This window comes from Ranitomeya imitator, chromosome 3 (assembly GCF_032444005.1).
Source record: "Ranitomeya imitator isolate aRanImi1 chromosome 3, aRanImi1.pri, whole genome shotgun sequence".
Classification (NCBI taxonomy): domain Eukaryota; kingdom Metazoa; phylum Chordata; class Amphibia; order Anura; family Dendrobatidae; genus Ranitomeya; species Ranitomeya imitator.
The window spans coordinates 320,237,744-320,253,164 of record NC_091284.1 but is presented as its reverse complement, the minus strand read 5'-3'; the positions used below and the strand labels follow the sequence as shown (position 1 = coordinate 320,253,164).

The 15,421-nt window shown below is 44.4% G+C and overlaps 1 protein-coding gene across 8 annotated transcripts in view; it reads right to left on the bottom strand.

Annotated features, from left to right (window-relative positions):
* PIGW (phosphatidylinositol glycan anchor biosynthesis class W) overlaps positions 1 to 15,421 on the bottom strand; it is an 80,728-nt gene that overhangs the window by 52,647 nt on the left and 12,660 nt on the right. For 5 of the 8 annotated variants that reach the window (XR_011319243.1, XM_069756631.1, XM_069756630.1 and 2 more), the window contains exon 2: positions 103 to 220. The exons of the other annotated variants lie outside the window; for them this stretch is intronic. The gene's annotated coding sequence lies outside the window, so the exon portion shown is untranslated. The remainder of the gene's footprint in view (positions 1 to 102; positions 221 to 15,421) is intronic. 8 annotated transcript variants of the gene reach the window in all.

Sequence of the window (15,421 nt, the reverse complement as noted above, 5' to 3'; positions counted from 1 at the left end):
TCGACGGGGGGAATTTGACACCAAACAAGTCCTTCAGGTAACTTGTTTTTTTCCCACTCCCACTTGTGTTGCGGTATATAGTTTCATTATCACAATACTTACACTCTTTATGGTGCTTATGCATTAGCCCTTCTGGCAACCTCACCGCCGTAGAAATTACCACTGTGCAACACAATCTCACATTCGGTCCATCTGAAGATCACAAGAAAATGTCAGACGCCTAAAGAAAAAAAAAGAAGTTTCAGGACAGATGATGCCATGTCACTAAGCATTTTCCTCCTGTAAAATGCAGCAGGTACATAGACATCTAAAAGACGTGTGCACACACCCGTACAAAGCAGGAGCGCAACAGTAACTGATGGAAGCCCAGCTGAAACAATTTTACTGTACCTCTGAAATGCATCTGTCAAGTATAATAGGAACATTTACATGCCTCTAGTGTGGCGGTTGCCAGTCCAGAACACATTCAGTATCCCTTTGTGCGAGACGCAAATATGAGGCACCGATGGGTTGCTATGGCAGCCAAGGGTCTACTGTTGGCCTCCATGACTGCCATGGTATGTTTTGTGTGACGTGGACTTTGTAGGAGACTAGGAACTTTACAATACACTGAAATACTACAGTATTGCTGTCACGATAATGTAAACATGCCATGTTCTGAGTATACTTCTAGAAGGTTCCAGGGCTTTACAGACACACGCTGTGGGCTTTCTGACCCCCCCAGCTGCCCGTGGGTGAATACACTTCTCCTCTGCCTGCCAGCTCTGTGTAATTCTAAACCATTCCCCCCCTCCCTCCTGTATGCAGCTGTGAAACTGAAAGTAAAGAGTAGCAACACATGGCAATCCCTTTGTTTAGCTACAGTGGTCCTTTAAGACCAAATATATCAACACAGGATATTCACAGAAATAGGTAGTTCATATTTCTGGAAACCACAGAGACAGGGCTCCCAACTGGCAGGTTTTAGGAGCTCAGCGCTTAGCAGAAATTGGGAAACACATTACTGCTTAAGCGAGGCTCATAGCCAAGCCGTGCTTGGATTTAAATGAACATCCATTTCATTCTGAGAAAAACGGTAATTGTGTCGTCCTTCTACGAGGTTCATATGCCGAGATATGTTTAATAGATGGTTTTCCATACCTTTCAAAAGGGGGCATATCCAGTCCACTCAGTGATGTCACGACCAGGAGTATAAGACAGGGAGACCTCATTTTGCACTAGTCTTTCTCCAGGGAGGTAGCTGAGAGATGCACTATGATGTATGTTGATGTATCGCCCCTCCCCCTGCACCACATGGTCTGCTATGAAATGACAAGTAACTGTGTTTTTTATTCCTTTAATTCTTTTTTATTTTGTAATTGTCTGTACTTACGATAATTGTCTCATTTTTATAATATCTTTTATAAACTTTTGTAAACACTGCCTAATCTTATTTTGGAGTAAAAGTTATATTTGCTAGCTACGTTTTTCTTGCTCTAAACTTACCCTAAAGCCTCTGACCTACGCCATTGGTTTTGGGTTGGCTCCTGACCTGTTATTAAATAAGAAATAGGAGCTGGTGGCAGCGAAAGTGTTCTGAGCTTTTGGGGGAAACTGACAGCAACGGACAGCGTTGATAATTATTTTTCCCGCCTGAGCAGGAGTAGTTATACCGCCCTCGCTGCAGTGTGCCCCATAGCCAGTACATAGCAAGGCAGCCTTTCTGGCGACTAATTATTCCAGGTGCAGTTCATTGTCTGACCTTAGGGTAAGGGGGGCACCAGAGAGCTGCGAGTTCCAAACCGGAACTGGGAAATGGGATATAAATAAATCCCCTTCAGAAAAGAACCAGGTGCAACCAAACAACCCCGGTTCATGACATTAGTGGCAGACCGGTGGGATAATAGAGCATTAGTGATCTGGTTTGAGCAACCATTCCTCTCACTAAAAACTTGAATAGTTCTTGCAAGGACAAGCAAAAAGTTTTGGAGAACGAGCTCAGTGTTTACTAGTCCTGAGACGATACCGTGTGTACTTTAGATTACCCCCTCCCTTTCTCTTTGTTTTTCTATCCTATCTTTTATTTGGCAATGATGGCCACAAGAGAAGGCTGGTACACCCAGCAGAATAAGGACACTCTTGTTGGAATATGCACATACCATGGCCTGTACCACATGGCAAAACCAAGGCCCAAATGGTCACGGAACTGGTGCGATTTGAAGCAGACCAAGCCCATCCTCAGGGCCCAAAGGACGCAGAAGCCAACACCAGCGTAGGTGGTGCTGCAGCCCAGGTCCAACCGCTGAATGCCGGCCCTACCTGCAACTAGGGTAGCGTGGACCATCGCCTGGAGATGGCTCTGCAATACTGCCCCTCAGATGATCCGGAGAGACATCTGCAGCTTATTCTGCAATTCCAAGAGGCGGAGAGAGCCGTGCGAGGGGCCCAAGCTCGGAGGGCCCATGAACTGCAGATGGCCCAACATGGGGCAGAACCATCCACCACCCGGTGCAGTGAGTCCAGCAACGCTGTTCTCCAAACCTGGGCAAGAACACTTTCCTGTGATGGAAATGGACGGGGACTTGGACACTTTTCTGAGAGCCTTTCAGAAAGACTGCCGACAGTACGGCTGCCTGAGAACCAATGGGCCAGATACCTGACCCCAGGGCTAAAAGGTAAAGCTCTGGAGGCATTTGCCTCTCACCCACCAGACCAAGCTGAAGACTATGAGGCCATCAAGCAGGCCCTGATAAAGAAGAACCAAGTGACTCCTGAGGTCTCCCGCAAAAAGTTCCAGAGCCTCCAACGTGGCCCACACGACAGTTACAGTGATGTGGTGCATGGACTCTGGACCCACTTTGACCAGTAGATCCAAGGACTGTCAGCGATCACCTTTGAGCAGCTGCAAGACCTGATGATCAAAGACCAGTTATTACATCTTTGCTCAGCTGAGGTGCGTCAGTTCGTGATGGACAGAGAGCAGAAAGACGCAGATAAAGCAGTGCAGAATACTGATGCCTATGAGGCCAACCGTAAATCAAAAGTGTGGAAGCCAGTCACTGCCAGCTGGAGAGGTGGTACGTCTGCAACCAACCCCAGTGCCCCTGCCAGCCGACTCACCGGAGGCCCTGTCCTCGTTGCCAGCACCAGACCTATCACCGATCTTCGCAAGTGTTTTGCCTGCAATAGGACTGGTCATATCAGCACCAACTGTCCGGAGAAGCAGAAGAACCCCCCAGTCAAGGCCCCAGGGCCTAATGCAGGCATTCTTTTGGTGGGTGGGAGTGGTTGGTAGGGTCTATGACAACGTGCAGCACATCACCATGGGGGCCATGTCGCTGGAGGCCTCAAGGACACCGGGGCTGAACGAACCCTCATCCAACTCGAACTGTCGGCCCCTGAAGAGATTATTCCAGGCAAAACCCTGACTGTCACCGGGATTGGGGGCATTCGTTGTCCCATGCCGATGGCCCAGGTGTTTATAGATTGGGGTGACGGGAGCGGGATGAAGGAAGTGGGGTTGACCGAAAACTTGCCCACCAATGTTTTATTGGTGACCGATTTGGGGAGGATGGTTGCATATTATGTCCCCGACACCCCTCCACAATCTAATGCTGATGATAATGATGGGACATTGCATGTATTACCCGACAATGCTTTACCGATTAGTGATTCACCTGATAACCATTTTTCTGAAAATACTAAGCGTGATTGCATGCGTCCCCTGAGAGTGATATACCGGATAATGCTTTATCTCATACTGATGAGGATGATGATGAGGAAAATGTGCATGTTTTACCTGCTAACCATTTATTTCCTAAGGATGATGTGTTTACAGTTGCAGGAGTGCTCAGCCACGTCACTCTGCGGGGTGAAATGGCTGAGAAACCCATAACATGAGCAAGCGATGCTGCTTAGGGAAATGAGGAGATGCATGGGAACAGTGAGGAAGGTGATGCCATGCAACTGACCAGTGCCACAGAGGAAGTTAGCTGGCCCATCACCTGCTCCTGAGGCGATGCGGAGGTAGTAGCTATAGCAGCGCAGGTTGATGGGTCTGTGTAAATCCCTGGAGAGACAGCCTACGGAGATGCTGTCACTTGCCTTTTGGACCCTCCTCAGTCACAGGGGTGACTGAACTAGAGATGGACCCAGAGCAGGTCCCCGAGGGTCCCCGTGGGGAAGGGACCCTGATGTCACTTCTGGCTGCCTCCAGCCAGGAGTTCCAGGTTGCTCTGCACTCAAATGCGAGCCTGGAGAACTTGAGACACCTCGCCGAGACGCCCACCTCCGTGACTGATAAGGAGGGTGTTCTGGGAAGGGACCCTGACGTCACTTCTGGCTGCCTCCAGCTAGGAGTTCCAGGCTGCTCTGCACTTAGATGCGAGCCTGGAGAACTTGAGACACCTCGCCGAGATGCCCATCTCCGTGACTGACAAGGAGGGTGTTCTGGGAACGAGGAAGGGAGATAGTTCCCATTCAATCCCAAAAGGAGTGGTTGAGGGAAAGACAGCTGGTCATCCCGTACCAATTCAAGGGTGAGTTGTTGCGGATTGCCCATGAGATCCCACTCGCTGGACACTTGGGGGGATCAGTAGAACTAAGGCCCGGCTGTCTCAATACTTCTATTGGCCCAAGATAGGGCGAGATGTGACAAACTACTGCCGCTCCTGCATCACCAGGCTCCCCTGATCCCTTTGCAAAAGTAGGTTGCCAATCTACCTCTTTAAGGGTTAACACTAACTCTCCTGAATCTTTGATGTATGAGGGAATTGTTTGTAATAATGGTTTTAATAACCAGTCTATATTCTGAGATAATGCTTCAGTGACTGAATTGATCCCTGAAATTATAGGACGTCCTGGAGGTTCTTTTATATCTTTATGTACTTTTGGTATACTATACCAATACGGAAATTGTGGATGCTCTAACAGTAAACTCTCTGCACGCTTTTTAGGTAAAATTCCCTTTTCTACATATTTTCTCAGCAGCGATCTTAATTTGAGCACATATTTGTGGGTAGGATTACTGGGTAAAGCACAATAAGTGGTCTGATCATTTAATTGTGTATATGCTTCTCTTATATAATACTCTTTATCTAACACAACAATATTGCCTCCTTTGTCAGCTCTCCTGATAACGACATCGTCCCAACCTTGTAGTTCTTTTAAAGCTAACAATTCTCCATTACTAAGATTATTCGTAGGAGTTTGATAAAGAATTGCTTCTACATCTTTTATAACTAAATCTTGAAAGAGGTCGATGGCGTTACCAGGAGAGACAGGAGGTATAAACCGAGATTTGATGCCGCCTCTGAATGGTTTTATTTTGTCGGTATCAATAACTTGTGACATAGAAGTATCATTTAAACTGAGCAGCAATGCTGTGTCATTCATGTCTTCATCTATAACTGCTGGATATATCATGAAGCCTAGGGAACCGATATTATTCTCCAAAGACATTAATGTTCTATCTGATATTTGAATACTCATTATATTTGAGGTCTGTTTTTTATCTTTCTGGAAATATTTATGAAGATGAAGTTTTCTAACACTTTTAAACAGATCTATCTTAAAACCAGTAAGATCAAACGATTCTGGGAGGCAATAATTAAGTCCTTTAGACAATAGCGCGATATGATCCGCATTTAAAGTTCTTCTAGATAAATTTAATAGTTGTAATCCGTCTTTTATTTCCTCTATGTCCATCATATTTATCTCCTCCACGAGACTTGCTTGCGTTTTCCCTTGGGCACTGCGGTTTCTCCTTCCTCGTCTAGTCTTTCCTCTAAAGGGATTGAACCGCTGGCTTTCATAGAAGTAGTGGAATTAGGTTCACCTGAATCCTCTGCAGCACTTGATTCAGAGTCGGTGATCCAGCCATCCTGCCTCTTTTTCTTATAGGCTTTTTTGGTTTTTTGATTGCGGTTTTTATTGAAGTATGCAGATTGCCTTTTGTTTTTATTCCATTTAAAGACTGCTCCCGTATCGTAATCAGTTTTATCTCTTAGGAATTTTTCTTTCTTTTGCTGTTTAATTTCCATTTGCAACAATGTTAATTTTCTTTCCAATTTATTATGAAAATTTTTATTCTGATTCTCTGTCACTCGGGAAGACAATTCCTTTTTAGCTTTTTCTAATTCTTGACATAAATGCGAGTATTCTTTTTCATTCTGGGAAGTCACCAGCAGTAATAAGCTGCGAGAACATTGTAAATGTATTTTTTCCCATTCTTCTTGGAACGAGCTGTCATGTTGAAACTGGGAGATTTCTTTAAAAACACGTAAGCCTCTAGGCACTCTATCACAGTCTATATAAGATTTCAAAGATTTTATAGTCCAAAATAGACACATTTCCTTTTTGGCAAGCGTACTTACCGTATATACTCGAGTATAAGCCGAGATTTTCAGCCCAAAATTTTGGGCTGAAAGTGCCCCTTTCGGCTTATACTCGAGTCAAGGTGGGTGGCAGGGTCGGCGGGTGAGGACGCTGAGGCATACTTACCTAGTCCCAGCGATCCTCGCGCTGTCCCTGGCGTCCCACGGTCTTCTGTGCTGCAGCTTCTTCCCCTCTTCAGCAGTCACGTGGGACCGCTCATTACAGAAATGAATAAGCGGCTCCACCTCCCATAGGGGTGGAGCCGCCTATTCATTCCTCTAATCAGCGGTGCCGGTAACCGCTGATAGAGAAAGAAGCTGCGGCACCGAAGACCAGGCAGAGGGACAGCGCGAGGATCGCCAGGACTAGGTAAATATAGCATATTCACCTGTCCTCGTTCCAGCCGCCGAGCGTCGCTCCATCTTCCCGGATGGCGCCTCCATCTTCCTGGCGTCTGCGCTCTGACTGTTCAGGCAGAGGGCGCGATGACGCATATAGTGTGCGCGGCGCCCTCTGCCTGATCAGTCAGAGCAGAGACGCCGGGAAGATGGAGGCGCCGGAACGAGACGCCGGGAGCTGCAATCAAGGGAGGTGAGTATGTGTTTTTTTTTTTTATTGCAGCAGCAGCAGCGGCGGCGGCAGAGATTTATGTGGAGCATCTATGGGGCACAGTGAACGGTGCAGAGCACCGTATATGGCACATCTATGGGGCACAGTGAACCGTGCAGAGCACCGTATATGGCACATCTATGGGGCACAGTGAACGGTGCAGAGCACCGTATATGGCACATCTATGGGGCACAGTGAACGGTGCGGAGCACCGTATATGGCACATCTATGGGGCACAGTGAACGGTGCGGAGCACCGTATATGGCACATCTATGGGGCACAGTGAACGGTGCAGAGCACCGTATATGGCACATCTATGGGGCACAGTGAACGGTGCAGAGCACCGTATATGGCACAGCTATGGGGCACAGTGAACGGTGCAGGGCACCGTATATGGCACATCTATGGGGCACAGTGAACGGTGCAGGGCACCGTATATGGCACATCTATGGGGCACAGTGAACGGTGCAGAGCACCGTATATGGCACATCTATGGGGCACAGTGAACGGTGCAGAGCACCGTATATGGCACATCTATGGGGCACAGTGAACGGTGCAGAGCACCGTATATGGCACATCTATGGGGCACAGTGAACGGTGCAGAGCACCGTATATGGCACATCTATGGGGCACAGTGAACGGTGCAGAGCACCGTATATGGCACATCTATGGGGCACAATGAACGGTGCAGAGCACCGTATATGGCACAGCTATGGGGAAATATGAACGGTGCAGAGCACTGTATGGCACAGCTATGGGGAAAAAATGATCTATTTTTATTTTTGAAATTCACCGGTAAATGCTGCATTTCCACCCTAGGCTTATACTCGAGTCAATAAGTTTTCCCAGTTTTTTGTGGCAAAATTAGGGGGGTCGGCTTATACTCGGGTCGGCTTATACTCGAGTATATACGGTATTTTGGTTTCCAAGGTCTTAGTACTTATAATTTGAAGTTCATCCTTTAGATTGCAGTCTGCAAAAAACTCCACCGCACCCTCTCGACCTGCTTAAAATACCATGCTTCTCCAGTCCTGTATTCTCAATGGAATCCATATTCTCATCCATGATAATTAAATAATAGTCCTTAGTATGAGAGTTAAAATCAAGAAATAACTCTCTATTTGTATCATCCAGCTCTGTGCTCTGTCCACCGACAAAGTAATGATAAACCGCACAAGTGTATTGAACAGGACGGCACTAGAGCGATACTCTCCCAGCAATCAGGACTAGTAATAGGATCCAGAGCGTCAGGCGTCACGCATACTCGGGGGTAGTGGTGCTCTGCATACAAAATATAAGCCAGAAGTCCATATGCATATAAGAAAAGAAATATGCGGCACTCACCCCAATTCAGCAGTGGAAAGCGGGAACTTTAATGGAGAACATAAACAGATACAAAAATCCGTTAAAACATAAGGTGAGCAGGAGGGTGCGGTGTTGGAGCTTGGACGACGACCGTTTGCACACCAGGTGCTTCAACGGGTCCAGGTAGTAGATTACTACACGTCATTTCCTTATAAAGGATTTCTGACGTGTAAGCGCTATTAAAGACGTGAAGTGACATATATGACCATACCAAAAAATACGTGAATAGTGACATTTTATAACATAATCTACATAACAGAGCATGCAAATTCAAAGATTTCTGCATTTTGCAGTTCGTATAATTACAAAGTATTAAATATTCTTATTTGCATAATTACTTTATAAGAACTTCATTTATAATAGCATATCGACCTATAAAAATACAGACATGTCAAGCCTATCATTCAATCCAATTGGTCCTTGTGCGTTGGCATTGAGGATCCATTTGGCTTCTTTTTGTAATAAGAGCCTATTTTGATCACCTCCTTGCGGAGGAAATTTAACTATTTCTATGCCTGCAAAGCTGAGAAGATCAGGATTGGCTTCGTGCTTGTCTCTCATATGCTGGATAAGTCTCAAACAGCCTTTACCCGTTGTAATTGAATTGTAGTGTTCTTTAACCCCTCTGTGACCTTAGACGTACTATCCCGTCGAGGTGCCCTGGGCTTATCTGACCCTGGACGGGATAGTACGTCATAGCCGATCGGCCGCGCTCACGGGGGGAGCGCGGCCGATCGCGGCCGGGTGTCAGCTGCTTATCGCAGCTGACATCCGGCACTATGTGCCAGGAGCGGTCACGGACCGCCCCCGGCACATTAACCCCTGGCACACCGCGATCAAAGATGATCGCGATGTGCCGGCGGTGCAGGGAAGCACCGCGCAGGGAGGGGGCTCCCTGCGGGCTTCCCTGAGCCCCCGGAGCAACGCGATGTGATCGCGTTGCTGCGAGGGTCTCACCTCCCTCCCTGCTCAGTCCAGCCCCGGATCCAAGATGGCCGCGGATCCGGGTCCTGCAGGGAGGGAGGTGGCTTCACAGAGCCTGCTCAGAGCAGGCACTGTGAAGCCTGCAGCGCTGCATATCAGATCAGTGATCTGACAGAGTGCTGTGCAAACTGTCAGATCACTGATCTGTGATGTCCCCCCCTGGGACAAAGTAAAAAAGTAAAAAAAAAATTTTTCAAATGTGTAAAAAAAATAAAAAAAAATATTCCAAAATAATGAAAAAAAAATATATATATTATTCCCATAAATACATTTCTTCATCTAAATAAAAAAAAAACCAAATAAAAGTACACATATTTAGTATCGCCGCGTCCGTAACGACCCGACCTATAAAACTGTCCCACTAGTTAACCCCTTCAGTAAACACCGTAAGAAAAAAAAAAAAAGAGGCAAAAAACAACGCTTTATTATCATACCGCCGAACAAAAAGTGGAATAACACGCGATCAAAAGGACAGATATAAATAACCATGGTACCGCTGAAAGCGTCATATTGTCCCGCAAAAAAAGAGCCGCCATACAGCATCATCAGCAAAAAAATAAAAAAGTTATAGTCCTGAGAATAAAGCGATGCAAAAATAATTATTTTTTCTGTAAAATAGTTTTTATCGTATAAAAGCGCCAAACCATAAAAAAATGATATAAATGAGGTATCGCTGTAATCGTACTGACCCGAAGAATAAAACTGATTTATCAATTTTACCAAACGCGGAACGGTATAAACGCCTCCCCCAATAGAAATTCATGAATAGCTGGCTTTTGGTCATTCTTCCTCACAAAAATCGGAATAAAAAGCGATCAAAAAATGTCACGTGCCCAAAAATGTTTTCAATAAAAACGTCAACTCGTCCCGCAAAAAACAAGACCTCACATGACTCTGTGGACCAAAATATGGAAAAATTATAGCTCTCAAAATGTGGTATTGCAAAAAATATTTTTTGCAATAAAAAGGGTCTTTCAGTGTGTGACGGCTGCCAATCATAAAAATCCGCTAAAAAACTCGCTATAAAAGTAAATCAAACCCCCCTTCATCACCCCCTTAGTTAGGGAAAAATGAAAAAAAATGTATTTATTTCCATTTTCCCATTAGGGCTAGGGTTAGGGCTAGGGTTAGGGCTAGGGCTAGGGTTAGGGCTAGGGTTAGGGCTAGGGTTAGGGTTAGGGCTAGGGTTAGGGCTAGGGTTAGGGCTAGGGTTAGGGTTAGGGCTAGGGTTAGGGCTAGGGTTAGGGTTAGGGTTGGGGCTACAGTTAGGGTTAGGGTTTAGATTACATTTACAGTTGGGAATAGGGTTGTGATTAGGGTTAGGGGTGTGTCAGGGTTAGAGGTGTGATTAGGGTTACCGTTGGAATTAGGGTTAGGGGTGTGTTTAGATTAGGGTTTCAGTTATAATTGGGGGGTTTCCACTGTTTCGGCACATCAGGGGCTCTCCAAACACGACATGGCGTCCGATCTCAATTCCAGCCAATTCTGCGTTGAAAAAGTAAAACAGTGCTCCTTCCCTTCCGAGCTCTCCTGTGTGCCCAAACAGGGGTTTACCCCAACATATGGGGTATCAGCATACTCAGGACAAATTGGACAACAACTTTTGTGGACCAATTTCTCCTGTTACCCTTGGGAAAATACAAAACTGGGGGCTAAAAAATAATTTTTGTGGGAAAACAAAAAGATTTTTTATTTTCACGGCTCTGCGTTATAAACTGTAGTGAAACACTTGGGGGTTCAAAGTTCTCACAACACATCTAGATAAGTTCATTGAGGGGTCTAGTTTCCAATATGGGGTCACTTGTGGGGGGTTTCTACTGTTTAGGTACATTAGGGGCTCTGCAAACGCAATGTGACGCCTGCAGACCAATCCATCTAAGTCTGCATTCCAAATGATGCTCCTTCCCTTCCGAGCCCTCCCATGCGCCCAAACGGTGGTTCCCCCCCACATATCGGGTATCAGCGTACTCAGGACAAATTGGACAACAACATTTAGGGTCCAATTTCTCCTGCTAACCTTGGAAAAATACAAAACTGGGGGCTAAAATATAATTTTTGTGGAAAAAAAATATTTTTTATTTGCATGGCTCTGCGTTATAAACTGTAGTGAAATACTTGGGGGTTCAAAGCTCTCACAACACATCAAGATGAGTTCCTTAGGGGGTCTACTTTCCAAAATGGTGTCACTTGTGGGGGGTTTCTACTGTTTAGGTACATTAGGGGCTCTGCAAACGCAATGTGACGCCTGCAGACCATTCCATCTAAGTCTGCATTCCAAATGGCGCTCCTTCCCTTCCGAGCCCTCCCATGCGCCCAAACGGTGGTTCCCCCCCACATATGGGGTATCAGCGTACTCAGGACAAATTGGACAACAACTTTTGGGGTCCAATTTCTCCTGTTACCCTAGGGAAAATACAAAACTGGGGGCTAAAAAATAATTTTTGTGGGAAAAAAATTTTGTTTTATTTTTATGGCTCTGCATTATAAACTTCTGTGAAGCCCTTGGTGGGTCAAAGTGCTCACCACACATCCAGATAAGTTCCTTAGGGGGTCTACTTTCCAAAATGGTGTCACTTGTAGGGGGTTTCAATGTTTAGGCACATCAGTGGCTCTCCAAACGCAACATGGCGTCCCATGTCAATTCCTGTCAATTTTGCATTGAAAAGTCAAACGGCGCTCCTTCCCTTCCGAGCTCTCCCATGCGCCCAAACAGTGGTTTACTGCCACATATGGGGTATCAGCGTACTCAGGACAAATTGGACAACAACTTTTGAGGTCCAATTTCTTCTCTTACCCTTGGAAAAATAAAAAATTGGGGGCAAAAATATAATTTTTGTGAAAAAATATGATTTTTTATTTTTACGGTTCTGCATTATAAACTTCTGTGAAGCACTTGGTGGGTCAAAGTGCTCACCACACATCCAGATAAGTTCCTTAGGGGGTCTACTTTCCAAAATGGTGTCACTTGTGGGGGGTTTCAATGTTTAGGCACATCAGTGGCTCTCCAAACGCAACATGGCGTCCCATCTCAATTCCTGTCAATTTTGCATTGAAAAGTCAAATAGCGCACCTTCCCTTCCGAGCTCTCCCATGCGCCCAAACAGTGGTTTACTGCCACATATGGGGTATCAGCGTACTCAGGACAAATTGGACAACAACTGTTTGGGTCCAATTTCTCCTGTTACCCTTGGTAAAATAAAACAAATTGGAGCTGAAGTAAATTTTTTGTGTAAAAAAGTTAAATGTTCATTTTTATTTAAACATTCCAATAATTCCTATTAAACACCTGAAGGGTTAATAAACTTCTTGAATGTGGTTTTGAGCACCTTGAGGGGTGCAGTTTTTAGAATGGTGTCACGCTTGGGAATTTTCTATCATATAGACCCCTCAAAATGACTTCAAATGAGACGTGGTCCCTAAAAAAAAATGGTGTTGTAAAAATGAGAAATTGCTGGTCAACTTTTAACCCTTATAACTCCCTAACAAAAAAAAAATTGGTTCCAAAATTATGCTGATGTAAAGGAGACATGTGGGAAATGTTACTTATTAAGTATTTTGTGTGACATATCTCTGTGATTTAATTGCATAAAAATTCAAAGTTTGAAAATTGCGAAATTTTCAAAATTTTCGCCAAATTTCCGTTTTTTTCACAAATAAACGCAGGTACTATCAAAGAAATTTTACCACTATCATGAAGTACAATATGTCACGAGAAAACAATGTCAGAATCACCAGGATCCGTTGAAGCGTTTCGGAGTTATAACCTCATAAAGGGACAGTGGTCAGAATTGTAAAAATTGGCCTGGTCATTGACGTGCAAACCACCCTTGGGGGTAAAGGGGTTAAATCTCATAATCAGCGGTCTTATTGTCTTACCGATATAAAAATATCGGCACGGGCAGAACAAAACATACACCACATATTTACTTTTACAAAAGATAAAATCTTTTACCTTATGAGTAATGGAACCTATTTGCAAAGGATTTTTTATTATGTGGAGATGGCAAAATCTGCAGTTCCCGCATTTATGGTTTCCAGAAGGTGTATTACTAGTTAGCCAAGTACTTTTTGGTGACATTAGTCTGTTATGTACCAATAAATCAGATAAATTATGGGCACGCTTATACGCAAATTTTGGAGCGTTTTTATAAATCGATACGAGATCCTTATCTGTTTGTAATACGTGCCAATTTTTTCTGATTGAGGCATGGATAACCTTGTCCAAATTGCTGTGCTTAAAGCAGAAAGAAAAATTATCTGTTTTTTTTCAAATCGGGATTCATTTGTGTCTTTATTCCTTCTTTTTAGAAGATCACATTGCGTACATTTATTTATCCGCATCTCAGCTTCTTTTAATAGCTGTGAAGGATAACCTCTTTTTATTAAGCGGGTTTTTAATTCACTTATTTGCTCATTAAATGTTATGTCACTATTATTGATCTTACGCAATCTCACCATTTGGCTATAAGGCAGACCTCTTTTTGTATGCAACGGGTGAGCACTCCTATAATGAAGAATATTATTAGTTGCAGTTTGTTTCCTAAAAACTTTTGTAGAGATATTACCTTCAATAATTTCTATTTTAACATCTAGATATTAAAGATTATCATTCCCATAACAATAAGTAAATTTTCAGTGATAGAGGAGCCTTTCCAGAGGATCGCAGTGGACATTGTGAGCCCGCTGGCCATCCCCAGCAGCTCTCGAAAGCAATACGTCCACAGCAGAAAAGTGTTTGGCACCACTGCGTCGCCTTTACCTCACAGAAATTAAATGAGGTTACCTACACTAAATTATGAATGCCATATAGCCTCCAAAAACACCGCTGTAGGTGCTCAATCCATATGGAAAAACATGCCGGAAATCCACAACAAACAAAGAAAATAATGGATGGCCCTCACCAATGCGTTTTTTTTTTTTGCTTTATTAAATGCTGTGCGGCTCAAGCACGGGAGGCATGTGCAAGGTACGGACTACAGCTGTTCAGCGCTTCAACGGGTTCTGCACTGGATTGCAGGAGGCGGACACTTATCAACCTGCAGGCTAAGGTGCCTCCCACCTACACCCACAATGCAATGTACACCCACCTGTTAGTGTGAACAATCCATTCATAAAGACATCAATTAAAAACACTCAGCAAACAAATAAGTATACAAACAGAGTATCTACAGACATATCTATTTTTTCATTCAAGCCCAGAGGGCCTGTAGAATTAAAACGCAGAATCCACCTAGCTTATTTTACAAGTAACATTCTGCGGTGGTTCCTTCCTTGGCTGGGAAATGTAATCTTCTCAACACCTGCAAACCTCAGAGTTTCAGCATTGCTACCATGGTATTCCCTAACATGTCTGATAAGGCGAGGAACTCCTTTACCAGTCGTGATAGAGTTGAAGTGCTCCCTAAACCAAACATGGGCGGACAGTTTTACCAATATAAAAAAAAGTCACAAGGGCAGAAAATAATATACACCACAAAATTGGTTTAAGGCTATGTGCACACGTTGCGGATTAGGCTTAGGAATTTCTGGTGCGTATTCTGCATGTCTTGGCAGAAAACGCAGCTGCGGATTTATTGCGTTTTTTGTGCGGATCCGCAGCGTTTTTGGTGCAGTTTTGCTGCGGATTTTTTGCAGATTTTCAGCGTTTTTTACCCCTACGGATTTCTATAATGGAATGGGTACAAAAACACTGCAGATCCGCAAAAAAAGAAGTGACATGCTACTTCTTTTAATCCGCAGCTTTTCGGCACGGAATTTACCGCACCATTAGCACAGCATTTTCTTTTTCACATTGATTTACATTTTACTGTAAATCACTTGCGGATCTGCAGCGTTTCTGCACCGCAAAAAACGCTGCGGATCCGCAGAGAATCCGCAACGTGTGCACATACCCTTACAGGAGATGAAATCCCGAACACAATGCTGGATAGGACCTATGCTTAAAGTATTCCCAGTCAATTTAAACGGACAAAAGGGGCAATTCCTACATTTGTAATTTCCTTTAGGAATGTTTTCCTGCAACCAATGTTCATCATTTTCTCTGATCCTAATATGCACCAATAGGTCCCTTAAATTTGTACTGCGGCGACATGTAAAAAGGGGTCCCTTA